The sequence below is a fragment of the Peromyscus leucopus genome, chromosome 1 (assembly GCF_004664715.2).
Source record: "Peromyscus leucopus breed LL Stock chromosome 1, UCI_PerLeu_2.1, whole genome shotgun sequence".
NCBI classification, from domain to species: Eukaryota; Metazoa; Chordata; class Mammalia; order Rodentia; family Cricetidae; genus Peromyscus; species Peromyscus leucopus.
In genome coordinates, this window is record NC_051063.1 from 41,860,098 (window position 1) to 41,888,065 (window position 27,968).

Below are 27,968 nucleotides of genomic sequence, written 5' to 3' on the forward strand. Positions count from 1 at the left end.
ATGGATATTAACTTGGCTTCAGGCAGCAGCACCATGGTAACACGGGCCACAGACGCCAAAATAGCTACCACTGCTGTGGTACCACAGACATTGCTCCCAGTGGTAGCATGGCCCACAGACATCAACATGGCCCCAGACGGATACAAAGGTCACTCACACCAGCACGGCCCCTGGTGGCAGCACAGTCCACAGACATCAGCACGGCCTCAGGCCCAGATCTCCAACATCCGAATGGCCTTCTGTGGTAACTCAGGCCACAGATATCAACACTCCCCTGACTATTAAGACCAAGGACATCCATATGAACCTCAGGCTTCAACATGGCCTGAGGCAGCAGACCACAGATACCAAAGTGACCTCCAGGGGCAGCATGAACCATAGAGGTTTTTCCATTAGGTGCCATCCAGAAAATGAACTGTTCTTCATCTCGGACATCCTATTGTTGTTTAGAATCAGGGTGATCATGTGGCTAAGCAATGTGTGTGTGTGTATGTGTGTGTGTATGTGTGTGTGTGTGAGAGTGTGTGTGTATGGGTGTGTGTGTATATGGATATATGTGTGTGTATGGGTATATGTGTGTATATGGGTGTGTGTGTGTATGGGAGTGTGTGTGTGTGTGTGTGTATGTGTGTGTATATGTGTATGGGAGTGTGTGTGTATGTGTATGTGTTTGTGTATGTGTGTATGTGTATGTGTGTATGGGTGTATGTATGGGTATGTGTGTGTGTGTGTGTGTGTGTGTGTGTGTGTGTGTGTGTGTGTGTATGTGTGTGGGGGGACATGCTGAGTCTGTGTAAACTCCAGGATGCTACACACCATCCTATCAGCTCTACTCAGCAGGAACACGTTCCCTGTCAATTCTCTCATACCTGTCAATGCCTTCGAGTCTCTGGCTCTGCCTCTCTCCACCATGTTCACACCACTCCATCCCTCCATTTCCCCACTATTGAAAACTCGTTTCCTCTCCACTGAATGTCCATTAGTCCATCATAGTGGCATTAGAAATTGCAGTGTGTAACATAGTATATGTGATTGCCCAGACATCTTTATATGTCAATATTCATTTCAAAGAGTCGTTGGTCTGGTTCAAAGCCTCCAGTTTCTGAAGCACCATAAATACTGGACCGTTGCTGAGCCTCGTGGTGGATATCCTCCTGTTGCCCAGAATGAGGATGATGTTGTGGCCAGAAAGGGCATTCAGGGTCGGGTTCTGGGTGAGCTCCTGGCTGCCACACACCTCCCGCCCTTGCTGTCTGCTGCCCTGAGCCTCACTGGGCTGGATCTTTGTGCTTGTAGCCTGCAGGCAGCCTTGCTGCTCTGTACTCTCTGTCTCCCAGCAGGGAAGCAGCACAGGCCTCAGCCATGGTGGCTCCATGATGGGAACCGGCTGGTGTGCCCAGGGTCATCCCTATTGAGTAATGACCAGTCTCTGTGGGAGCTCTAGGCCTCAGCACATCTCACCATGGCTCCTCTGGCACAAGCTTTGTGCTTGCAGCCTGCTGGCCTAGGTTTGGTGTTGAAGGATATAGGTTCATCATTTCCCACTGCTCAGCTCTGTTCAGCCATCTTTCTTTCCGGTTTTGTGAGTCCACTTTTTAAAAGCATCTTCCCATAAGACTTGCCTCTTTTTTCCCCCTTAGTTGTTCCAGAGCTATGGCAGGCCCTGCAGACTCCTCTTCCTCCACCACGTCACCCTTCAGAGACCCCCTTTGCCTCCACCACGTCAGGCTCCTCAGGGCTCCTCGGCAGCCACTGCCATCTTTGTTTCCTCCTCTTTACTTTTCCTATATGGCCCCAGTGTGTGTGTGTGTGTGTGTGTGTGTGTGTGTGTGTGTGTGTGTGTGCGCGTGCGTGCGTGCGTGTGCGTGTGTGTGTGTGTGTGTGTGTGTGTGTGTGTGTGTGTGTGTGTGTGTAGGGAGAGGGTTGGTCCCTCCAGTCTGGAAATGAATTATAGTGTCATAATGCAAATGACCTTAGGGGGGAAATTTTTAGCAATTACCTAGTAAAAGCTAAGGACATTGGGTTTGTTTGATTTTGGTTTTGTTCGTTGGTTGGTTGGTTTTTTGTTTTGTTTTGTTTTGTTTTGTTTTGTTTTGATGTGTCTGGGTATTTTGCCTGCATGTACACCACATGTGTTCCTTGTGCCTGAGAGGCCAGAAGAGGGCATCCAATTTCCAGAAACTGGAGTTACAGATGGTTGTAGTTACCATGTAGGTAACTGGGATTTGGACTGGGGTCCTCTGGAAGAGCAAGCCAGTGTCTTAACTGTTGAACTATCTCTTCAAACCCCTGTTGTATTCATTTATTTATGACTTATCCTAGTATGGTTCAGGTCTTTTCAAGGTAACATGGTTTCAGGATATATACACTGTGTATTAGAACTTTGTGAAGATCATCTAGATATCTAAATGAACACGTGGCATTCAGTCACCTGGGGATTTTGACATCCCAGAGCCTGAAAATTTAAGAACATCTGCCCTCTCTTATATACACAACTTAGTTTTTTTTAATAAGTAATGCTTTTTAAAATTAATTTGATGATTCAATTGTGGGAAAAATGTAAAGATTTCTTGAGATAATTGAAAGGGTTCTGGGTTGCCAGCTTTGGGAACTAAACACAGAGTCTGGCTTCTAACAGGCAGTTATAAATACTTGCTGAGGTTAGCACCCCTTTCATAGACTGGAGGTGAACAGACATCTCAGCACCTGTCATGAGACCTTTAGAAACACGTTCTGTAGCTGTTAGAAAGCTGAAGATTTGTCACAGATTTTTGTTTTTCTATTGGTAGAGAAAATCTGGGGACCCCCTAAGTGAGAAAGGACTACGTGTTTCAAGACACGCCCACTGTGTTCCCACAACCTCAAATAACCATAAGAAAACAGCACCTCTGTCGTTTAGCATAGCAGTCTATTTGCGAGAAAAGAGATGAGAACATTTCTTTGCAAATTGTCCTTCAAGTTTTTAATGTGCCTGAAGGGTGCTTCAGTAATGCAAAGTGTAGATTCTGCTGTCTCTGGACAGTAGGGCAGGCTGACCTAGGGAGGCTGTCTTCTGTCACTTCGGTGCTTGAAGGAAAATGGCTCACCTGAGAAGAACTCTAGAGACTCTTGAGCAGAGTAACTACCCACCAAGCACGCCTTCTCCCCTGCAAAGTAAACGCAGAACATTGCCTTCCTAGCACCACAGGAGACATGAGAAAAAATGTAGGGAAACCAAAAAAGCACACCACAAAATCACTTTCTATAAAATGAAGGGGAAGCAATTCGCCTGTGTTGTGTCAAGAGGCACTAGTCTGCATCCAACAGCTGTGGCTGATTGGCACTGACAGAGTGCAGTCATCTGAACACAGAAATCAAGTGGGGTTCGGTGGTATAGTTCATAGTGAGTCATCAGTAGAAACTGCTTCTCCATATGTAGATATAAACAGCTACAGAAACAAGAAGCATTTTGTAGATATGGTTAAAGATTTGGGGGATAAGCTAGGTGGTGGCCCACGCCTTTAATCGCAGCACTCAGGAGGCAAAGGCAGGCAGATCTCTGAGTTTGAGGCCAGTTTGGTCTACAGAGAAAGTTCCAGGAAAGGCTCCAAAGCTACACAGAGAAACCCTGTCTCAAAAACAAAACAAAACAAAAAGATTTGGGGGTGGATTCTGGGGAACTCAGAACCTCTTGCAAGCTAAGAGTCTAAATTCTACCACTGTGCTATCCCTGTAGCACCCTAGATATGACTTTTAATTCTCTAATAATGTAAATTTAAAAGAGCATTTGCAAGATAATGTTTAAGGAACATCCATGGAAGCTTTTAAAAGTGCTTTCTGGAGGCACAGCATTCCTAGAGATGAAGACCTAGTAAGGTTGATATTTTGCACGAATTTGGAGGTTCTACTAGAACATGCAAGTCTAAACTACATTTCATTCACTGTTACCAGCCTTATTCCCTTGAACAAAAGTTATTTGACACAGAATGAGTGCTCGCTTTCACTGTGGTGTTGTGTTAAATCGTTGGGAACACAAAATTCTATTTAAAAATACAAACTAGGGCTGGTGAGACAGCTCAGGGAATAAGGGTGTTTGCTGCTAAGCCTGGCAATCTCAGTTTGCTCTCTAGATGGACATGGTGAATGGAGCTGTCCTCTGAGTTCCATACGTGTGCTGTGGTGCTGCTGCATGCACATCTGCTCACATATAAATAAATAAGTGTAATTTTTAACTATCTTCAACCTACATCATTCCTAGAGATAAAAAATACTGAGCAGGAATAAAAACAATTTCTTTTAAAGCTATTTTTGAAAGATCATGTTGAATTTAGGAGACAAACTTCATAATACAAACTGTATTCTGGGCAAAGTGATAAATCATTTTAAAATTAATCAGGAGGGCCATAGAGATGTCTTAGTAGTTAAGAGTATGTAATGATCTTCTAAAGGACCAGAGTGTGGTTCCCAGCATCTGTCAGTCACTTAAAACTGCCTGTAACTCCAGATCTTGTGGATCTGACACCTCTGGCCTCCATGGGCACCCATGCTCATAAGCATGCATGCACACACACACACACACACACACACACACACACACACACACACACACACTCACACTTTAATATATACAGCATAAAGTAAAAATTAATTAGAAGGATATTGAGATGGATATGATTGAAATATGTTATCTAGACCTGGACCAGCAGGTTGTTCTTCAGTAATCAGGGGATTAGAAGATGAGAAGTTTCGGGTCGGGAGGCCCTGCATAAGCTATGTCTTATGCCAAGCAAGCTTATTAAGAAGTACAGTATTTTATATACTATTTCTAGGGAGAAATTGGATGACTTCAGCAGGAACTGCCATACAATGGGACCAAATCAACACTGCACACATGTACAGCAAATGAATGAGTGATTAGAGCCAAGCCTGGTGGTGTGCACCTGTTGTCCCTATACTTGAGGAGTTACAGACAAAAGGATCCAGAGTTCACTGTCTTCATCAGCTACAGAGCAAGTCTGCGGCCCACCTAGACTACGGTAAACTGTCTTTTTTTTTTTTTAAGTTAATTAATCCTTTAAAGGAGTTTTACTTGCTGAAGCCAAAAGTCACACCCCTGTCTCTACCTCCTGAGTATTAGGACAATAGGCAGGCAGCCATGTCTGCTGGCATTTATGTATATGCTGGAGATCTGAACTGGGGTTCTCATGTTTTCATGGTAAACCCTTTACCGATTGAGCCATATTCCCAGCCTCGCCTTCAATTCTTCAAAGATAATTTGGTGTAGGTCTTTAAAGTGATGCAAATATTTCCTCCTGGCTGAAACAGAACATGTTAACTTAATCCAACAGCAATTTAGTCAGTAAGTTCGTTGTTTGCTTGTTTTTATTATAAAAAGCTTATGAAGTCTCATCTGTCACCACCATTTAGAAGGCGTCAGAAGTGTGATGAGGGAAAGAAGAGGGGTGGCCATACGGAGGACGATTAATAGCAACTAAGGAGGGATGGGAGGAAGGACCTCGATCAACGACCCTGGAAGTGATCCTTGGGATGAAATGTCAACCTGGGCATGCAGACACTTCAATGTGATGACAGTATGAGAGTGGCCTACCTTGCAGAGGTGACACCATGATCATGATGTCACCTTCTCACCATTGCATCTGGGATGTGCTGCCCCGTGTGCTACTCAAATGCGGGAATTCCACCGCACAATTTGCCATCTTGAGGGACTGCACTCTCGCTCACACGGTAAAAAGAAATTATGGAAGTGACATTTGCATATTTAAATATTGCCTCTGTGTACATCCCTTCTGGTGGATGGTAGAAATATCTTTAGAAATCTTAATTTTCTTTTAAAAATATTTATAAACTATACTTTATTTATTTGGGTGAGCAGGAGCCAGTGTGCCCCAACACATGTGTGGACATCAAAGGAAAACTTACAGGATTCGATCCTCCTCTTCCATCATATGAATCCCGGGGACTGGTCATCAGCTTGGCAACAAGCTCTTTGCCCATTCAGTCATCTCACCTTCCCAAAGCCTTAATTTCTAGAAGGCTGTTTGAAGAGTTCTGATTTTTGTTTTGTTTGTTTGTTTGTTTTGCTTTGCTTTTTGAGATAGGGTTTCTCTGTGTGGCTTTGGAGCCTTTCCTGGAACTCACTCTGTAGACCAAGCTGGCCTCGAACTCACAGAGATCCACCTGCTCCCTCCCAGAGTGCTGGGATTAAAGGTGTGTGCCACCACCGCCTGGCAAAGAGTTCTGATTTTTATTAGCATATATTAATTATGCAAAACAGTGGGTTTCATTATTACATTGTCATGTGTGTTTACAACTTATTTTTTTATTTTTCTTTATTAAGAAGTTTTCTACTCACTCCACATACTATCCACAACCCCCCTTCTCCCTCCTCCCTCCTCCCTCCTCCCACCCCCCAGCCCTCTTTCCCAAGCCACTCCACAACCCCACATCCCCCAAATCGAGGTCTCCCATGGGGAGTCAGCAGAGCCCAGCACACTGAGCCTAGGCAGGTCCAAGCCCCTTCCCACTGCACCAGGACTGTGCAAGGTGTCACACCACAGGCACCAGGTTCCAGAAGCCTGTCCATAGACCAGGGACAGATCCTGATCCCCCTGCCTGGGTGCCCCCCAAACAGTTCGAGCAAAAAAAACATCTTCCGTATCCAGAGGGCCTAGTCCAGTCCCATGGGGGCTCCACAGCCACCAGTCCACAGTTCATGGGCTTCCACTAGTGTGGCCGGTCATCTCTGCATGTCCTCCCATCATAATCTATAGAACTTATTTTGATCATATTTATACCTGACTACTCTCTCTTGCCCCCTTCTCACACTTGCTGATCTGTTTTCTCTTCCAAACTAGTTCTCCTTCTCTTTTCGTGCCATTGGGTGGGGGGTGAACATGGAGGAGGAGTGACAGGCACATGGACAACATAGCTGTGGCCACACCACTGGAAACAGCCTCTCCCTCTCCATCAATAACCATGAAGAACCAATTGCCTAAAGTAGAAAGTAGGAAGGACAGCTAGTGAACCCCTTCTCCCTAGCAACCATCAACTGCCTGCAAATTCTCAGAGAGTGGTGCAGCCTTGTAAGCCCCTCCCCTATCCACAACTGATTGCTGAAGCACCTGGTATGGTGAAGATCTTATGCAGGTAGTCATAGCTGCTGTGAGATCAATGTGAAATGACTATGTCCTGTCGTGCCTGAAAGACAGCCTTCCAAAAGATAACTCCCTTTTCTAGGTCTCCTACATTTTTTTCCACTCGCTCTTCTGCGATGTTTTCTGTTCCCTTGGCCTTGGAGCGGGTGATACTGTCTGTCCTCCTGAGAGTCAAGCATTCAGTAGTTATTTATTCTCAGGACTTGGACCAGTCGTGAGTCCTACAGTGACTACCTTCCACTGAATATAGATGCTCCTCTAACCAAAACTGACAGCAGCACTAGTCTATGGGCATAAATAATAAATATAAATATTTATATGGCAGTTTGACAAGCACATACTTTCCATTCAATGGAAAAGACATTAAAGGTCATTTCTGAACCAAGCTCACTTTCTCCATCCGGTTCTAGGTTAGAACCGGTAAGAATTGAGTGCTGATACCTTCCCTCGCTGACATTCTTTACATGGTTGTTCAACTGTTAATTAAGAATTTGAACATTATAAAAACAGTGAAGAGAACGGTTTCCCCTTCTTTTACTTGATAGTTTTATTTTGGAAGAGAATGTTAACATGGTTTTGCAACTTACCTCTTAGTGATAAAAATCAACTTCTCCTAAGTTGAAATGTGAAACTCTTATTGTTTCCAAGGCATCTAGCAGGACTGGGCCATTAAACAAAAGCTCACACTAAAATACAAGTCACAGATAATCAATGATTAACACTTTAGAAGGATTTGTGGGCAGTGGTGGTGGACACCTTTAATCCCAGCACTTGGGAGCAGAGGCAGGTGGATCTCTGTGAATTCGAGGCTAGCCTGATCTACAGAGCAAGTTCCAGGCCAGCCAGGGCCGCACAGAGAAACTCTGATTGGAAAAACAAAATACCTTAAAAACAAAACAACAAAACACTATAGCATAATTAGTAAAACTATGTCTTCAAGTTTGCATGGCAACATATTTAGAAATTGTGTGGCATCCCAAAATTGTGCAAAGTTTGGCACTTTAAAAAGTCAGGACTTGGCTAAGAAGATGGCTCAGTCCATAAAATGTTTGTCACATAAGCATGAAACCCTGAATTCAAGTAACTATCCCCCCACATAAAAATCTGGATGGGGGGCTGGAGAGATGGCTCAGCAGTTAGGAGCACTGACTGCTCTTCCAGAGGATCCAGATTCAGGTCCCAGCACCTACACTGCAGCTTACAACTGTCTGTAACTCCAAGATCTGACACCCTCACACAGACATACATGCAGGCAAAACACCAATGCACATAAAGTAAAAATAAATTAAAAAAAAAAAAAGATGAACAGGGCACTGTGCCACTATAATCCCAGAGCTGGGAAGGCAGAGATAGGTGGATCCTTGGGACTTCTTGACTAGCCAAGCTAAGCTAAGTTCCAGACCAATAGGAGACCCTGTCTCACAAAGTAATGTGAGAGCAATTGAGGAAGATGCCTAATGTCTATCTAACTCTCCACCCCCACCCCGCTTCTGTACATGCACATCTGTGTACACATAACACACATATAAGTCTTGGAGACTGGCTGTGTAACTCAATGGTACAGCCACCGTTAATATACTTTAAGCCTCCTTCAAACCTTGGGAACGTGCACCCCCATCCCAATTTCAGATCTTGATACCACATTCTTTTTTTAAAGGATTAATTTTTATACTTATGTAAGACCATATTATTATGATGTCTCTACTGATGATCATTAAAATGAAATTATCCTTAAAATGTTCTGAGCTCAAGCTTGACAATGGCTGTGGATCTTCACAGCTGGATTTGGCCAAAGCAATCCTCATGTTTATTTCATGAGCACAAAAGACTTCTGAACAGCTGAAGTCAAATGTGAAGTTCAGAACACAGGCCAAAGTACACAGAGAACTGTGCAATTACTTACACATCCCGGGCAGAGGATACAGAACCCAACTGGTGCAGACAACTAGCTCTTTGCTCTGCTGTTTTCAAAAACTGTGTGGGAGGGAGATGCAGATAATTGCCTCACTTCTCCATTTCCTTCTGCCTGTCTAAACATTGAGTCTGTAGTTACTTGGTGTCAGTGCTTGAAATGACAGTCAGGAAAATGAGTGCTCATTTTAGAATTTAGAATCCAACATAAATAGTAATTGAACCCCATAGGAGACTTTCTAAAAGTGCCCAACTTGAAATTCATGGTGGTGTTGACTTATCTAATTTCAGTCCATGCATACACTTTACAGAATTTAATACAAAAATACTCCCCAGTTTATAGTTAAATAATGTGGTATTTGAAAAACTATTCAGCTATTAAATTTAAAAACATGCACTTTGTCAGGCATGGTACACATTTAATCCCAGCCCTTGGGAGGCAGAGGCAAGCAGAACTCTGTAAGTTCAAGACCAGTATGTTCTACATAGCAAGCTCCATGACAGCAAGGGCTACATAGGGAGACTGTGTGTGTGTGTGTGTGTGTGTGTGTGTGTGTGTGTGATCTGTGTATGTATATATTATGTATGTATGTATGTATAAACACATATGCTCTGACTAAAATAGTTTTAGTATAACCTATACATCCTTTACTTAGAGGATTAATTTGTGAGATATACTATAAATATATATTCAGCCAAACACATGGACCATATAAATACTAGAAAAACACAGATAAATAAGCTTGAGTAACAATAGAAAGCAATTCTTTTATTCAAGTGTAGTGTTCCATGCTTGTAATATCAGCACTGGTGAGGCTGAGACACTAACATAGAGTTTGCAACCAGTCTGACTATACAGCAGAAAGAAATACAAAAAAAATTCTTTTTTTAAAATTTTATGATATAATTTAATTTTACATATCAGCCACGGATTCCCTTGTTCTCCCCCTTCCCCACCCCCACCTTCTTCCCAGCCCACCCCCGATTCCCATCTCCTCCAGGGCAAAGACTCCCCTGAGGATTGAGTTCAACCTGGTAGATTCAGTCCAGGCAGGTCCAGTTCCCTCCTCCCAGGCTGAGCCAAGTGTCCCTGTATAAGCCCCAGGTTCCAAACAGCCAACTCATGCACTGAGTATAGGACTCGGTCCCACTGCCTGGATACCTCCCAAACAGATCAAGCTAATCAACTGTCTCACTTATCCAGGGGGCCTGATCCAGTTGGGGGCTCCTCAGCTATTGGTTCACAGTTCATGTGTTTCCATTCATCCTGAGTGAGGTAACCCAGACTCAGAAAGACAAACATGGTATGTACTCACTCATAGGAGGATACTAGATGTAAAACAAAGATGACTAGACTGCTACTCACAACTCCAGGGAGGCTACCTAGAAAACAGGACTCCAAGAAAGACACAGGGATCGCCCAGTGACAGAGAAATGGATGAGATCTACATGAACAACATGGACGTGAGTGGGGGTAATGAAGGGCAAGGGTCGAGGGAAAGAGAGCTTAGGGGAGTGGGAGATCCCAGCTGGATCAAGAACAGAGAGGGAGAACAAGGAAAAAAAGACCATGATAAATCAAGACCACATGAGAATAGGAAGAAGTGAAGTGCTAGAGAGGCCCACAGAAATCCACAAAGATACCTCCACAATAGACTATTGGCAATGGTCGAGAGACAGCCCGAACTGACCTACTCTGGTGATAGAATGGCCAAACACGCTAACTGTTGTGCTAGAAATCTCATCCAATGACTGAGGGAACCGGATGCAGAGATCCACAGCCAGGCCCCAGGTGGAGCTCCAGGAGTCCAATTGGTGAGAAAGAGGAGGGTTTGTATGAGCGAGAATTGTTGAGACCAAGGTTGGATAAAGCACAGGGAAAGAAATGCTTTTAATTTAAGTTCTCTTGAAAATTACTATTTATGTATCTCCTAAAGATATAGGAGAAGCTAGCCCCTCTGCCTTTCTTATGGAAGGTGGTAAACAGTCATGTCACAAGGACCAAATTTCATAAGTTCTTTAGATTCCTTATCTTGTTGACATAGAGACAATATGTAGTGAAGGGGAAGAGGACAAGAAAGAAAAGTCTAATACAAAACAAAAAATAGTCACAATTATTTCTGGATGCTTTATAGCCTAAGAAAATATTGAATTCTTATCCTTATGCCTTCAAAAATTCAAGAGGAAATCCATTTGGAGAGAGGATGGGGAAGAAAGAGGAGGAGAAGGGAGACATGTGTATTGTCTAGTTTTATGTCAACTTGACACAAATTAGAGTCATCAGAGGAGGGAGCCTCAGTTGAGAAAATGCCTCCAAAAGACAGAGTTGTAGGCAGGCCTATAGGGCATTTTGTTAATTAGTGATTGATGGGGGAGGGCACAGCCCATTGTGGGTGCTACCATCCCTGGGTTGGTGGTCCTGGGTTCTGTAAAAAAACAAGCTGGGCAAGCCATGAGGAGAAAGCCAGGAAGCAGTTACCCCTCCACAGCCTCTGCATCAGCTCCTGCCTCCAGATTCCTGCCCTGTTTGAGTTCCTGTCCTGGCTTCCTCAGTGATGGACTACAGTGTCAAAATGTAAGCCCAATCAACCCTTTCCTCTCTAACTTGCTTTTTTGGTCATGGTGTTTCATGGCAGCAATAGAAACTGTTGTATTTTTAAAGTGGCATTAAGGAGTCAAACCACACAACAGAGCCCACGTGGGTGATTAATTAAGGGGAGGGGAGAGAAGGGGCAGAGAAGGGGACAGAGACCAGTCCCTGGGGACAAGAGTGAAGGAAGAGAAAGAGAAAGCCATGAGAGGTGTGTGGTGGTATTGTGTTCCCCAAAATATTGTGTACCTTAATAAACTTATCTGGGGTCAGAGAACAGAAAAGCCACTAGTTAGGCAGTGATAGCACACGCCTTTAATCCTAGCATTCCAGAGGCAGAAATCCATCTGGGATCTCTGTGAGTTCAAGGCCACATTGGAAACAGCCAGGCATGGTGACTCACGCCTTTAATCCCAGAAAGCAAGCCTTTAATCCTAGGGAGTGATGGTAGAAAGCAGAAAGGTATATAAGGCGTGAGGATCAGAAACTAAAAGCATTTGGCTGGTTAAGCTTCAGGCTTTCCAGCAGCAGTTCAGCTGAGAGCCATTGGGATGAGGACACAGAAGCTTCCAGTCTGAGGAAACAATACCAGCTGAGAAGTTGACCAGGTGAGGTTAGCTGTGGCTTGTTCTGTCTCTCTGATCTACCAGCATGGACCCCAATAACTCGCCTCGGGTTTGATTTTATCAATAAGAACTTTTAAGATTCCTGCTACATAGGTGGGCAAGGGCCACCTTTTCTAAGGAAAGAGTAGCGAATGTGCACAAGCGGTGCTCTTGGTGGCTGCAGCTGAGGATGTATCCTGTCAGGACCCTAAGGGCAGGCCAGCACGGATGCCTGAATGATAACAGAAACCCTAACTAAGACAACATGGGAGAGAAGGGGAAAGAGGAGGGGGGAATGGAGAGAGAGGGGGGAGTGGGGAGAAAGTTCACACAACTGGGGCATTCTGAATTTATTTCAGAGGAGTCCACATGTAAAGTACATTAGCTTTGGACCACAAAGTATTGGAAAATATGCACTAGGTGTTTGGAAATGATAGGTTGAGCGACAGTCCCGGTACTCAGGAGGCTGAGACAGAAGCATGGCCACAAATTCAAGGCCCACCTGGGCCCTGTAGTAAGTATAATTCAGGTATAAGTATAAGTCAAGTATAAGTCAGGGATACTTAGCAAGCTCCTATCTCAAAAACAAACAACAATAAAAAGAGTAATAATTTCAAGAAATGTATAGGGAGAAACAGCAGAAAAGAAAAAGAAACAGAATACTTCATAAATTGAAAGTGATTCCCATCAGGATTTTTTAGTGATCAACATATGAATTAGTAATTTTAATTTTAAAAGAAAAACTTGATTTTTCATGTATGGATGTTTCACCTGGGTATAAGTCTGTGCACTCCATGTGTGCAATGCCCATAAAAACCAGAGAGGCATTGGATCCCTGAGAACCGGAGTTACAAATGGTCGTGAGCAAACCACATGAATGCTGGAACTCAAACCCAGGACCTCTAGAAGAGCAACCTGTATTTTTAACCACTGAGCTCTCTTTCCAGCCCCTTTGTACCACTTTCAAGTGTTTTTTTTTTCCTATGGACTGTCTTAAATTCCTTTAAAAAGCAACTTTATCTAAATATAATCCATGCATGACTCAATCCATTCATTCCAAGTGTACAACTGAATACACTTTTTCAATTGACTTGTGTACCCATCAAACACAGTCTATTTTAGAACATCTTCCTCACCACAAAAAGAACCTCAGATCCGTTAGCAGTTAAGTTCCTCATTTGCTTCAAACACAGCCTAGGAAACCACTAATCTGCCCTCCATCTCTGTAGACATGCCCAGTCTGCATATTTCACATAAACACTCAAACACTGTGTTGTTTGCTTTTCATCTACTGGGATTACAAATGTGTGTCACCATAACTAGTTTATTTAGATCTTTAAAATGTTCTTTTAACAATGCCTTATCCTTTCAAGAGTACAAATTTGCACTTGCTTTCTCTTGAATTCTAAAATATTCTGCTCTTTGTAGCTATAGTAAATGGAACTGGTATTGGGTTCATGTTTAGATTGTTCACTGCTGACTTAGAAAACTGCAATCAATTCTTCTAATCCTGCAACTTTGCATAACTTATTTGATAAGTGGATTAATAGAATTTACTACATAAAAGATCATAGGCATTTGAAAATTGAGAGTTCTAGTTCTTCCTTTCCAATCCTGATTACTCTATTTCCCTTTCTTGCGTGATTGCCCTGGCTGGAAGCTTCCAGACAACATTGACTAGAGGAGCTAAGAACATCATCCTTGCCTGTTGTTGGTCTTAGTAGTAAGGATCCAGTCCTTTATCCCTGAGTCTGAGGAAGGGTGTGAGCTCTCTATGGATGTCTTTACCAGGCCAGAGAGGTTTCCTATTAGTCCTGCTTTGCTGAGCTTTTATTGTTGGGTCTTGTATCAGGAGAGGTTGGTGAGCTTCTGAACTGCCTTTACGGTCCAGGGAGGTGTTTATGTTGGGCTTGGTTTCTCTTATTCTATTGATACAGCATATTATTGTGTTAGTTAAATGAAGAAAAAAAAAACTGAATGCAAAAACAAGGTAGAAATGATGTGAATGTTAGAGAGCCAGTGTAGGAAACTCAACATCCAGACACTAGCTCCAGATAGAGCAGGCAGGGATGGAATTACCAGCGGAATAGCATGAGAAAGTGTTTCAGAGAGAACGAAGATGCAATTTTAAAGGGATCCACCATGTGACCAGCATGGTGGCTGGGCACACAATCATCCCAGGTACTGTCACCACAAATTGTCAGAATACTGGAGATGTAAAGAACAGTTAACCTGTCTACCTACCTGGGTGGTCACTGGATAGAAATCTGCAATTTGTATCGTTGTTTCCTTACAGATAAGATGTTGACTCACTCCTCTGACTTCTTGGCAAGGTTTTTTGTTTTGTTTTTGTTTGTTTGTCTTTGATTTTCTGCAGATTAAAAATGTGCTTGGGTATTTGTCTTGTTTTGTGTTCTATGAACTTCTCAGGCCTGTGCTTTGACATCTGCCAATGGTTCTAGAAATCCTCGGCTGGTATTGTTATGAGAACCCCTTCTATTTTGCTCCCTTCCCATTGTAGAAATATTACCTGCTTTAAGATTGTTCCACTGGCCGGGTGTGGTGGAGGACTCCTGTAAGTCCATGCTCTGGTAAAAACAAGAGGATTAGAAGTTCAAGGCCAGCCAAGATTACAAGCAAGTTTGTAGCCAGTTTAGACTACATAGTGAGGTTTTTCTCCCCCTCTCCTCAAGAATACATTCCACAGATCTTACTTACTTTAGCTGTGTCTGAGATGCTGAACCCATAGAAAACACTTTTACTGTGTCATTGGGTTTTATTTACCTTTTTTTGTTTGTTTGTTTGTTTTTTTGTTTTTTGTTTTTTGTTTTTCAAGACAGGGTTTCTCTGTGTAGCTTTGCACCTTTCCTGGAACTCACTTGGTAGCCCAGGCTGGCCTCGAACTCACAGAGATCTGCGTGGCTCTGCCTCCCGAGTGCTGGGATTAAAGGCGTGCGCCACCACCGCCCGGCTTTTTTCATTATTATTATGTGCATGTGTTTGCATGATGTGGGGAGGGCATGCATACCACATCTGATGCGTGGAAGTAGGAGAACAACATTCAGGAGTCAGTTTTCTCTTCTACAATAAGTTCTAGAGATTGAACTCAGGATCATCGGGCTTGGCAGCAATGCTTTCTTTATCAGCTGAGCCATCTCTGTGGCCCTCTGTCAGTGGTTTTTATATTTAGCATTACTTCTGATTGTTAGAGTTTCAGTCTCTCTGACTGCTTTGTCATCTGTTTGTACATGTTACTTTTTCATTGGTACCCTTAATGTATAAGTCACAATTATTTAAATATCACTGACTGGAACTGGCCATCTCTTGTCACCAAATGAATCTTCCAGTACAGGAACTGGGTTACATCCCATTGAGTTGGCCAAAGGTGTACCATGGGAATCCCCAGACAACCCAACTGTTGCCAAGACTGTAGGTTGCTCCCAACAAACTGACAGTAAGGCCCCATTGCTGAAGACAACACCTGCACAACTCATTGAACATGGAGAAGTAGACCTGGTGCCTACATAGACCCTTCACCCCCATGTTCTAGTATCTTTGTAGGAAGGTACTCTGCAGGCTACTGAAAGAAAAACAGAAAGACCAACCCAGCCACACAACCTTTGATCTACAGTCTGTCCTGAATGCAAAATATGCTAGGGCAGTTGTGGTACAGAACTGTGGGAGTAGCCAACCAATGTCTGATCTGACTTAAGGCCCACTCTGGGAGAGGGAACCCGTGCCTGACACTGCTTGGTTGACCAAGACCCAGAGACTAGATAGCCCAGAGACTAGGGTAAAAAACAAATACTTTTAAAAAAAAAAAAAGGTAACAAAAGGATATTCTTCTATACTCATAGATTGATGCCTTGCTCAGCCCTCATTAGAGAAGCTTCCTCCTGTAGCAGATGGGAACTAATACGGAGATTCATAGCCAGACATTACAGAGACAGCGAGATCTTGGATCACACAGCTCTAAATGGGATGTTTCCATCCAACCCCTCCTCTTAGAGCTCAGGGAACCCCGAAGAAGAGGAGACAAAAGGAATGTGTGTGTGTGTGTGTGTGTGTCTGTGTGTGTGTGTGTATGTGTGTGCCAGCAAGAATGGAGGACACCAGAAGAAGAAGGCGGCCTTCTAAATCAACTGAGCAAACAAAGGTCTTAAAGAGAAATGGAAGCACTGAGCACAGAGTCCACACGGGTCTTCACTATATCCTCTGTGTACATAATATAGCTCTCAGTTGAGTACTTTTATGGGACTCCTGAGTATGTGAATGAGTGGGTCTCTGATTCTCTTGGGGCTATTTTCCTTCTGTTGATTTGCCCTTTCCAACTTCAATGTAATGGTTCTTGTTTTATCTTATTCTATTTTGCTATATTTTGTTGTTATCTCTTAGACGCCTCTTCTTTTCTATTGAGAGACAGAAGGGGAGTGGATCTGGATGGGAGAGGAGGTAGGGAGGAACTGGAAGGTGTAGGAGGGGAAACTCTAATCAGGATTATATTGTATGAGGGGCGTGTGGAATCACTGGCTGGTAATTCTAAAATCTGTCACATCAGCAGCTGATTGCAGTGTTTGTATCTTCTATTTTTCTTCTTGGTTCTGGGAAGGTCTTGTAATCTTTTTTAAAGCTACATAGGATGAACCAAATAATAGAAACAGAGATAAAGAGGCTGTATTGTGAAGTGTTGTGTCAACTTGGCTGGGAACTGGAGCTGTGTTTATCTCCATTCTATGGATCTCCGTTCTGTACAGTTACAGACATTTTGAGTATCCTGGAAACTAGCTGATCATGGAGTGCTGTGGGGTGGTCTGTATGTCAAATTGCTCTAATTGGTCAATAAATAAAACACTGATTGGCCAGTGGCCAGGCAGGAAGTAGGTGGGACAAGGAGAGAGGAGAGTTCTGGGAAGCAGAAGGCTGAGGCAGAGACACTGCCAGCCGCCACCATGACAAGCAGTATGTGAAGACGCCGGTAAACCACCTGCCATGTGGCAAGGTATAGATTTATGGAAATGGATTAATTTAAGATATAAGAACAGTTAGCAAGAAGCCTGCCACAGCCATACAGTTTGTGAGCAGTATAAGTCTCTGTGTTTACTTGGTTGGGTCTGAGCAGCTGGGGGACTGGCGGGTGACAAAGATTTGTCCTGACTGTGGGCAAGGCAGGAAAACTCTAGCTACAATGGAGAGTAAGGGGGGAAATGTTCTCCCTTTAATCCATTTGACAACTCTAGTGTAGCCTCCAAGTATGGTTGTGTAACAGGCCCCAGACCTTAAAACCTAGCACATAGGTCCCAATACCTGCCAACATGGGAACAAAGACCTAATCCATCAAAGACGTAGTCCATAGATCCAGGAAATGTATTAACCTTGCTTTTTGGCTTCTGTAGTTCTGCTTCTTGCTAACTGAAGTGTGACAACCAGGATGTGGTTTTTGTGCGTTAAGGACAAAGGGCTCAGGGCTGCATGATTTGGGCAAGTGCCACTGGCCAACAATCCTTTCTTTTTGGCTTTAAGAGTGTCTGTGTGGCAATCTCTGGTGTGCTTACAGTTGCTGATTGCCCAGGACAGCTACAGCACCCAGGCACTTTTAACTACTGCCTTCCAGATCTTGCATCCATCTCCAGAGCGTCCTCTGGAGATTCAGTTGCTTGTCTGCTGATGTGGATGTGGGTACCAGTTTGGATTATTTGATCTTACCGATGTGACTCTTTTATACCCTGTGACCTTAATGAATCCCTAATCTTGTAAGATCCACTACTTAAAAAACAGACAAAAACAAACAAAAACCTTGAGTAAATGTTTCTTTTGACTTTATTTTTTTTCACTCAAATTTATAATCTGTAAGCAAGCATGGCAAATGCTCAAGGTAAATAATTTGCCACATATACCCGCAATCTAGACAACATGGACTGCTCTTTTCCCTTAGCTTGTTTATGTCACAGTAACTGGGAAGTAAACAAAAACAAAAGAAGGGGTGTCCCGGGTGTGGTGGAGCATAAATAAGACCAGGCAGCATGGAGGGAAAGGATAGTCTATCTCAATTAGAGGAAAGTGAGCCTGGAGATGCTGGGCAGAAAGAGTGTACCTTATGGAGCCCTTATCTCCAGCCCCAACCCAAGGAGGCTGATCCTTCTTTGCAACTTGCTGTTACTGGCAGCAGCCCATCTAGCATCTGCCGTTGGCTGCTGCAAACTCACACAAGCTCCCCTGGTCTGTCTATTTCAGTGCTAGATGCACATGGATTGAAAACCCTTAAGTTCCCTTTACTTCATGGACTGGCTGATGCAGTGAAGAAGGGGGTGTAATCCAGGGCCTTGTGTGTATCAGGCAAGTCTCTTACCACTGAGCCATACCCACAGCCTCACAGTCTCACGGTCAGCACTCTTACCGTTTTCCTCCCCACTCACCCATCAGTTTTGCACAAACAGCAGGGACACAGGAGAGCCAGGGCCAGGGGAAAGGGTATGCCGTGGAGGAGCACTTGTCCTACCACCCCAGAAGTAGCCATGTGAGTTCTGGATGAATCGCTGAAGCAGCCCTGCCCCCAAAGAAGTGACAGCACCCAGTGAAGTTTTCCTACACGGACAGAACTTGTCCTCTTGTCTCGAATCATAGCAGTGTCTGCTTGTACTTCATGCACTTTCAACCTCAAAACCCTTCTTTCCTCTATACTGGAAATTTTCAGGACTAATTTGTTTTTGCCTACATGCTAGAACAGCTCAAGAAACAGAGAGGAAAGTGAGCAAGTCTTCCTTCCCTGAGACAGCCTCTGTCTATGTGCCTACACTGAACTATTCGCAGCTCATGAGCCAAGAGCCCAGAGTGGGGTGAGGAAACAATGGAGTAGAGGAGCACCTTCCTCACGAACCTTTCCCAGGATTATGGAGTGGCAATTCTGACCTCACCCACCCTTACTTCTGCGGAAGATGATCAGCTCTTTAGGGTCCAATTTGCATTGTCTCTTGGCTTAATGGTGGAAGCATGAGCTTCCACCTGGGTTCTCTTGGGAGTAACCCTCATTTAGCCATATATGACCCAAACTTCTTTTTCCATCAGAGGCTGAACCTTACTCCCTCTTTCCTTATTTACTTTCCTGACTTCCCATGGAGATGAGGCTGACTGGAGTTCCCACCATGGTTAAGGAGGATCCCTTCTCTTGGAAGATCTAAGAACAAGAGAAGGATAGATAGAATAGATACTGGGACTTCCTGAATATCAGCACATGTCTGACAACCAGTGCAAGCCAAACAATTCTGCAATGAATAAAAATTAAGATTCAGGATACCTGTGCCAATTCTGAAGCCACAAAGCATCAGTGTTTTCCATGTGCACAGACCAGAATCTTCTAGTTTTTAGACTTCTCAAGTTGCCTGTAATCACTCATGGTGCAGAGTCACAAGCCCAATATCAGTAATAATGTCAAAGATAGTTTTGATTCCAGGTGTGCCATGTGTGCAAAATGCCCCTATATTCAAGTCTTCTAATACTGGTGCGGGGGGGGGGGGGGGGCATGGGGAGTAGAAAAAAGTCAAATTCTTGGTGACCTGTGTCAAAATGCTTCATTTAAAAAGCTGAGCTGGAAATCTGAAATCTGGGAAGATTTCTTGGGATTTCCTCTTCTTTTTTCCTCCCTCCCTCCCTCTCCCTCCCTCCTTCCCTCCCTCCCTCCCTCCCTTCCTTCCTTCCTTCCTTTCCTTCCTTCCTTTCTTTCTTTTTTCTATAGATGGAAATTTCTGTTCCACCTGGTCCCACAACCGTTCAGTCCCAAATAAACATACAGAGGCTTGTATCAATTACAAACTGTTTGGCCTATAGCTCAGGCTTATCACTAACCAACTCTTACAAATTAATTCAACCCATTTCTATTAATCTATGTTTTGCCATGTGGCTTTGTGGCATTGCCTGTGTTCCATTACATCTTGCCCCCTCAGCAGCACTTAGAATCTCTTCTGACTCTACCTTCTTTTCCTGTCTTTCTGCTTGGATTTCCCTGCCTGGCTGTATTCTGCCTTGCCATAGGCCATAGTAGCTTCTTTATTAACCAATGGTAACAACACATATTCACAGCATACAGAAAGACCACCCACAGCACTTCCCATTTTTTGTCTAATTAAAAAGGAAGGTTTTCATTTTAATATGGTAAAATTACACGTAGCAAAACAGTTATCAAGCAAGAATTACAGTTGCATTATCTAGTCTATTTATATTAAAGAAAATACTCTACCATCTAGCCTATATTTGTGAGTCTAAAGTTTTGTGGGAGCCCACAGAGATTTCCTAGTGAGAACTTACTCAGGATCAGAGAATTTGAGCTTTACCCAGCAGGGCTGCATAATGGGATGATGACCACAGGCATGTTTATCAGGTATTTGGAAGGGTCTACACTCAGCTGTACAGTGTGCTTTGATATTGCAAGGGGGAGGTCTTTTGCCTCTTCCCGTGGCATTTTATTAAAAGCTTTTTGAATAAACCTTTGAGACTGTTGGGTATTGATCCAGGCCCTCCTAAAGCTATCCTGTGTTTCTGTCTTTGTAGCTATAAGTTTTCCTGTGTCCACCTGGCCTATGGTTAGGACAAATCTCTCTCACTCACTGGTCCTGCAGCCACTTGGACCCAAATAAACACACAGGCTTATATTATTTTTAAATTACAGCCATGGCAGGCTTCTTGCTAGCTAGCTCTTACATCTTGAATTAATCCATTTTCATAAATCTATACTTTGTCATGTGACTTGTGGCTTACCGGTATCTTTACATGTTGCTTCTCTTGATGGCAGCTGACAGTTTCTTCTCTGCTCTGTCTTTCTTCTTCCTCTCTCTCTAGTTCGAATGTCCTGCCTAACCTTATTCTGCCTCACCATTGGCCAAACAGCTTTATTTATCAACCAATCAGAGCAACACATATTCACAGACTACAAAACATCCCACAGCATGTCTTTTTTCTCTTTAGCTAGGTCTCTCTCTCTCTCTCCACCTAATATTTTCTTATCCCTCTCTCCTCCTCCTAAGAACCCTACAAAAGGTGGAAAGGTAGGGACTGGACTCCCACAGTCTCCCACAAAGTTTCATATCAAATTTATCTTTTATCATGATAAGAAAAACTATAATTATAACTATCTAGTCTTCAACTCCATCAAAGACCCCAGAAGGATATATTATTTAAGTAAACAGTAAGTGCATTGTAAGCAACTTCCAAAATTCTATAAATGACAGAGACCTCTGCTGCCTGGACAATCACCTAAAGTTCGTCTGTAACATTGAGGCATCCATCTTTAGCCTATAGGCCTAGAGTCTCTGGCATATTTTTTGGTGAAGCAAGAAATGTGAAAGACTGTTCTGCCTAATGACAAAGTTCATCAGTCACTTTTCTCCATGTCATGCAGAATGTCTGGCAGTTTCTTCTGTGAAGCAGGAACCTGAAGGACCATCTTGCCTTATTTTGGCAAAGTCAGTGATTATTTTACTATAGGTCCTGCACATCCAGTTCATACAATATATTGTCAAGCAGTCCAGACAAGATCAGTTTCTTGCCCAGATGGCCAGTCTTTTCTATATTGTAAGCAAGCTCCCTAACAAGCTTCTTCAATGCCAATCATCCTCTATGAAGTAATTGGTGCTGCCAGGAGCAGACGCGTCTCACTGTCCAGAAAAATCCAAGTTCTTAAAACATTTTAAATGCCATATTCTGTAGGTCTTTGAAGTCTTTAGAGATTGCCTATCTATCTGAAATATATCTCTATATGACCTTGAAAACCTAACTAGCATAACTATAAGTTTGCTATTATAGATGAATAATTATTAATCTGTATTTCTTAATTATACATTATAATTTTAAATGAGTTGCATAAACATAATACCTTAAACAAGAGTTGAAATATATATAGTATAGCAAAGTTGACCTTAAATTTGTATCAATAAACCAAAACCCATACCAATATAAAGTAACTTAAGATTAACAGTTATTTTTTTATTAAAGTAGATTCAATAATATATCTTTTTATCATTTCTATATCATATCCCCCTTTTTTCTTTAGAAAGAGATTGACTATGACCAATAATAATTTGTAACCAAACCCCCTAAACAAAGATAAACATCCATAATCCATTTTTTGGGGAGTATGGGCTACTTCCTACTGATAGGGGCATTGGTAATCTTTGGGGGACCCTGAGAAAAATTTTGATTATGGTCAAGTCCTGACTAAAATAGTCTGAGGCTAGATTATCTTAGCCAGCTGCCTTGAAGCTGTTCTGAATGTTAGATCATTTGGGCCATAGATTCCATTGGAGACCTCTCAGAGTGTCTTCCTTGATGGAACCATATTAACCAGGAAGGAATCCACAGCTTCTCATTTTCTGTGGAAACAAAAGCAGAACCTCTTTTCCAAAGCAATATATCCTTAGACACAAATTTTGAAGTCAACATACCTTTAAAAATATAAATGTTGGTTTCACTTAGCAGTCCCCATAATCAAATATCTCTCTGCAGTTAAATATCCTAAAGACAACACAATAATATACAGTATCCAGACTCTCTGTGTATTTTCTATCTTTATGTGGCCTTTTTTTTTAAGTCTATTTCTTTTTTAAGGACTTCCTCTACTTTTTTCTTTTTTTACACAGGCCTATGTATGTTTTTAAACATCTCATAACCCATTTAGATTTTTTTTTCCCATCTGAATCTGTCTTTATTAAAGATCTGTGCATCTTTAATCTTTTTCTGACCTGGAGAGTTTTTAAACTGCTAATCTGTGTGGCTAGAACCAAAGCAGCACCCTGGCTGCTGGCTCCACCCCATTTGATTCTTCAATGTGGCAGAGGTACCAATGAGTCTTGCTTACCTCCCCAGTTCTGGGAAGCAGTATTAAGTAGTGTGCAGTTGTGTTCTTAAGTCTGAAGCTGTGCTCTCAAGCCCGTAGGTAGTGGCAGAGGCTGGGAGAAGACTGTCTGTACCTTGGCCTATGGGAGAGACTTCAGGAGCTTGCCATGCCACTTAGCTCATGGCAACTGGCAGCCAGCTCCATCTTGCAGGCAGCTGTTGGGAGACACATCTCTATACTGCTGATGGCATGAGACTATGAGACTAGGAAGTCCAGTGAGGATCCGTTACTGTGTGTTAAGATCCTTTTTAAGCTTTATCAGGTCTATGTGGATCAATGCCTGAAGGTGAGTGAGAATTGTAGATGGAAATTTCTATCTCCCCTGATCCCACAGCTGTTCAGTCCCAAATAAACATACAGAGGCTTATATCAATTACAAACTGTTTGGCTTATAGCTCAGGATTATCATTAATTAGGTCTTACACCTTAATTCAACCCATTTCTATTAATCTATATTTTGGCATGTGGCTTCGTGGCATTACTTGTGTTCCATAACATCTTGCTCCTCTGACTCCACCTTCTCCTTGTCTTTCTGCTTGGATTCCCTGCCTGGCTCTAACCTGTCTTGCCATAGGCATAGCAGCTTCTTTATTAATCAATGGTAACAACACATATTCACAGTGTACAAAAAGACCATCCATGGCACTTGGTGTCAGAAGTGGAATGTTAATAATTGATATTAATAATTCTCAAGTTTTCCTCAGTGAAAAAAAAAATCTTCCCAATAGCGATCTCTAAAGTCTCCAGAAATTAGATGGGGCCCCATAACAATGATTCTTCCTAGTCCATAATGATGCCATTCAGCTGATAAACACCACTGTATGATCAGCTTTGGAGTGCAAACTCTTCAGAACCATTCCAAAATGAGATGGTCCATCATATTACACTTCTAGGCAGAACTTTAGATAAGTATTACCCATTGCTCTGAGACTGGCTAACATTACAGCTTGTCCTTACAAGACTTAGCCATTGTTTTAGCTTTCTTACAGCATCTCACAGAGATACCATTGCCCCCTAGACAGCAGGAAGTAATTTTAAGAAAATGATGCCCTCTCTCCCAAAAGTTTTGTTTTCTCAGAGTTTGGACAATTGTCATCTGTTAGGAGTTGGTTATAAGTTGTAATAGGGTTGAAGGTAGAACAATAAAGTTTAGACTCAGAATTCTCTTTTGGAAAAGAAGAAATGGGGAATAGATAGGATAAAAAATAAGGTAGATTATTGTATCTACTTGTAAACTAAATCAGTAACTATCAGCTTTAGATAATTTGTATTGGTATGGAATCATGTATGGTGATAAAAATATGAAATTATTTCTCTTTCTGTTAAAGATAATTTGCATATTGATACAAATAAAAACAAATGTAAAATTATATTTGTCATACTGTATGTATATTCTACCTCTGTTTAGAGTGTTTTATATATTGATACACATTAAGAATATTGTTGTCATATTGCACTATACATTTTTACCTCTGATTAAAATATTTTGTATATTGTCACAACTTTCAGGTCGTTATCCCTGTACTATACATCTGTTCAAAGATTGTTTACTTTTATAATGTGAAGCCTTAGTTCTTAAGTTATTTGTGTTGTTTAGAACTACAGATTTATAGTCACTCATGCTTGTAATAATCATAGTCATGTAGTCAGGTTCTCCAGATATACAGAAATGTGTGTCAGATGGATAGGTAATCTTCAAACACTTCATAGACCTAGAGAATATGGCATGTTTTGATAACTTAGCATTCTGTTGACACGAGACACAATTGCTCCTAGCAGCACCAATATATTCCCAAGAGAATGTTGGGCTTTGTAGACTCTCCAAATGGAAGTGTGGTGATATTTTATTTGTGCTCTAATAAATAAATACTGCATGGAGATCAGAGAGAAAAGCCAGCCACTATATTAAACATAGAGGCCAGGCAATGGTAGCACACACCTTTAACCCTAGCATTCAGGAGGCAGAGATTCATCTGGATCTCTGTGAGTTCAAGGCCACACTGGGAACAGAGCCAGGTGTGGTGGCACGAACCTTTTATTCCCACCAGTTGTTAACCATAGAGGTCTGAAGGTCTTTACAGACAGACAGGAAGTGATAGAGCTGGGCAGAATGAGGAAGTGATGTAGCTGGGCAGAGAGAGGAAGTGAGGTGTCAGGGCACAGAAAGGATATAGGCATGAGTATACAGCAAGTACCTCTCTCTTGGGCTGAGGATTTCCTAGGGTAAGAAATTGTGGCTGTGGCTTGTTCTGTTCCTCTGATCTCTTGGCTCTTACCCCAATATCTGGATCCAGGGTTTGTTTGTTTTTTATTAATAAGACCATTTAGCAATTCATCTTACATGGAAATTTGTCTTCTTGGCAAAAAATTGGCCTTCTAGGCAAAGAAATGCCCTTGCCTCGGCTGCTGACAGTATGTACAGTGTCCTTCCTAGATGAGCAAGACACAAGGAAAAGTAACTGCTGAACATTGCCAAGACAGGGTAAGACGGTTTTTCAAAATTCCTCCTTCTGAAGATGATCTGTCTGGGCATTCCTGGGAGAAAATCTGTGGATCGATTGGCTTAGCTGAAGAGGAAATCTACATCTTAACTGTGGGTGGTGCCTTTCCATGGTGTGTTGGTCCTGAACTAAATAAAAAGAAGCTGTGTCAGATTACGGTGATTAACTTGACAGATCAGGATCATCATCTACAACAACTACAGCCAGGTCAGTCACAACGAAATGGTGGTTTAAATAAGAATGGACCCTATAGACTCACGTATTTGAATGTTTAGTCTCCAGGGAGAACTGTTTGAAAGGAAATGGGAGATGTGGCCTTGTTGGAGCAAGTATATCACTGAAGGTGGCCTTTGAGATTTCAAAATCAGGATCAGGATGTAAATCTCTCAGCTATTTTCCAAGCTCCGCACATGCACCCATACTCCCCACTAGGATAATAATGGACCAATCTCTGAAACTGTAAGCAAAACTCCAATTAAAATGCTTTCTTTTATAAGAGTTCCTTGGCCATGGTGTCTCTTCATAGCAATAGAACAGTGACAAAGACAAGTACCCAGGGCTCAATAGGGTGGAAGTTGGTGTCAAAGCTGCAAACATCACCCATCCATGGGCTAGAATACTACCTACAGCTGCTTATTGAGCAAGAGTTCATCCAGAGGGCCCAGCAGGTGCAGCACCAGCACCATATGGTGGACAGCCTTTCCCATGAGCTGTGTCATATCCAATCTCAGCAAGGTCCTGGCTCTGTAGCACCTACCCTCCACACTGGATGAGTGCTTCTGCATCTTCTAGACTCAGCCAAGAAATACAAGGAATGATCCCTGGATGACCTTGCCAAGGCCGCTGTTTATTCTCCACTAAAGGAATACTTCAAAGGGTGGGACCCCTTGAGAACACTGTCTATGGCACCCAAGTCATTTCCAGGTAGAAGAGCCTCCTGGAAAATGATCAGCTACATTCCCATGACAACCAGTCCTCACATGCCTTTCTCAAACTTCTGTGGGAGATCTAGGTGCCTTTTGTTCAGAAGGTCCCCACCCAGTGGCAGCCCAGGAATTGTGATACTGTGGTGGATTTCCTGAACAGCTGGTGCACATCCTCCCTGTGTGCATCCTGGAAAACAACCTGAATAGGCACATCTACCCAGGCTGCAGAAGGAGGTAAACAGCTGGAATCCTGTGATAGATAGCATTCCCATCCACTTGTAGCATGCCTTGGAGGCCTCTCACATGGCCTGGAGCCACTCTACATCTGAATCTGAATCTAAATCAAACTGTCCAGTGCCCTTCAGAAGTGACACTCCAGAGATGTCTCTGCAAAGCTCATCCTGCAGCCCTGGAAAGCAGTTGTCATGCCAGAATCCTGGGGCCTTTTATGGTCAAGAGCATCTTGCTCAAGCTGGGTGTGGTGGTTTGGATTAGAACGCTCCCCATAGGCTCATAGATTTGAATGCTTGGTCATTACGAAGTGACCCTATTTGAAAGGATTAGGAGGTGTGGCTTTGTTGGAGCAAGTGTGCCCCTGAGGGTGGGCTTTGAGGTTTTAGAAGCCCATTCCAAGCCCAGAGTCTCTCTCTTACTGCTACCTTCAGATCTGGAGGTAGAATTCTCAGCTACCGTGTCTGCTTGCATGCTGCCATGGCCCCACCATGAGGATAATGAACTAAACTTCTGAAACTGTAAACAAACTCCAATTAAATGCTTTCTTTTATAAGAGTTGCCATGGTCGTGGTGTCTCCTGATAGCAATAGAACACTGAGTAAGACACTGGGCCTGTGCTTGGGTAAGCTAATCATCAACTCCTAACAGCAGCACACGGATGCCTTCTCCTGGGTGATGGACTGAGGAGGAATGGACTCTGTCTCCAGCCTAATTGGGCTCCTTGAGGAGCACATCTTTCCCAGCTTACTTTGGATGGTGCACTCTTGGCTCAGTAATAGCCTCAATTATGGGGAGATCACAATCTGGGCTGGAACTCCATGTTCTTAGACCTGGGGCTGACACACTTAATCTGTCAGGCACAGCTTCAAAGTAGCACTTGATCTCATGAATAGGGCTGTGTCCTCCAATGTTGGTGCGTGTATGCAGCCAGATGCAAGACAGAATATAGCCTATCTCACCTACATAGAGCAGAGAGAGGTCTTCTAGGATAAGGCCATTCAAGGCCACCATGTGACTGGAAGCATGGCATAGAGGGGCAGACACTGGTGTGGCTGTCAGGTCTGTGCCCAAGACTTTTTTATTTTATTTATTTATTTATTTTTTTGAGACAGAATTTCTATGTGTAGCTCTGGCTGTCCTGGAACTCGCTCTGTAGACCAGGCTG

General features: G+C 42.9%; 1 pseudogene; it reads left to right on the forward strand.

The window, feature by feature from the left end:
- On the forward strand, positions 1 to 27,835 carry LOC114684561 (annotated as a pseudogene).
- Positions 27,836 to 27,968: the final 133 nt, after the last annotated feature.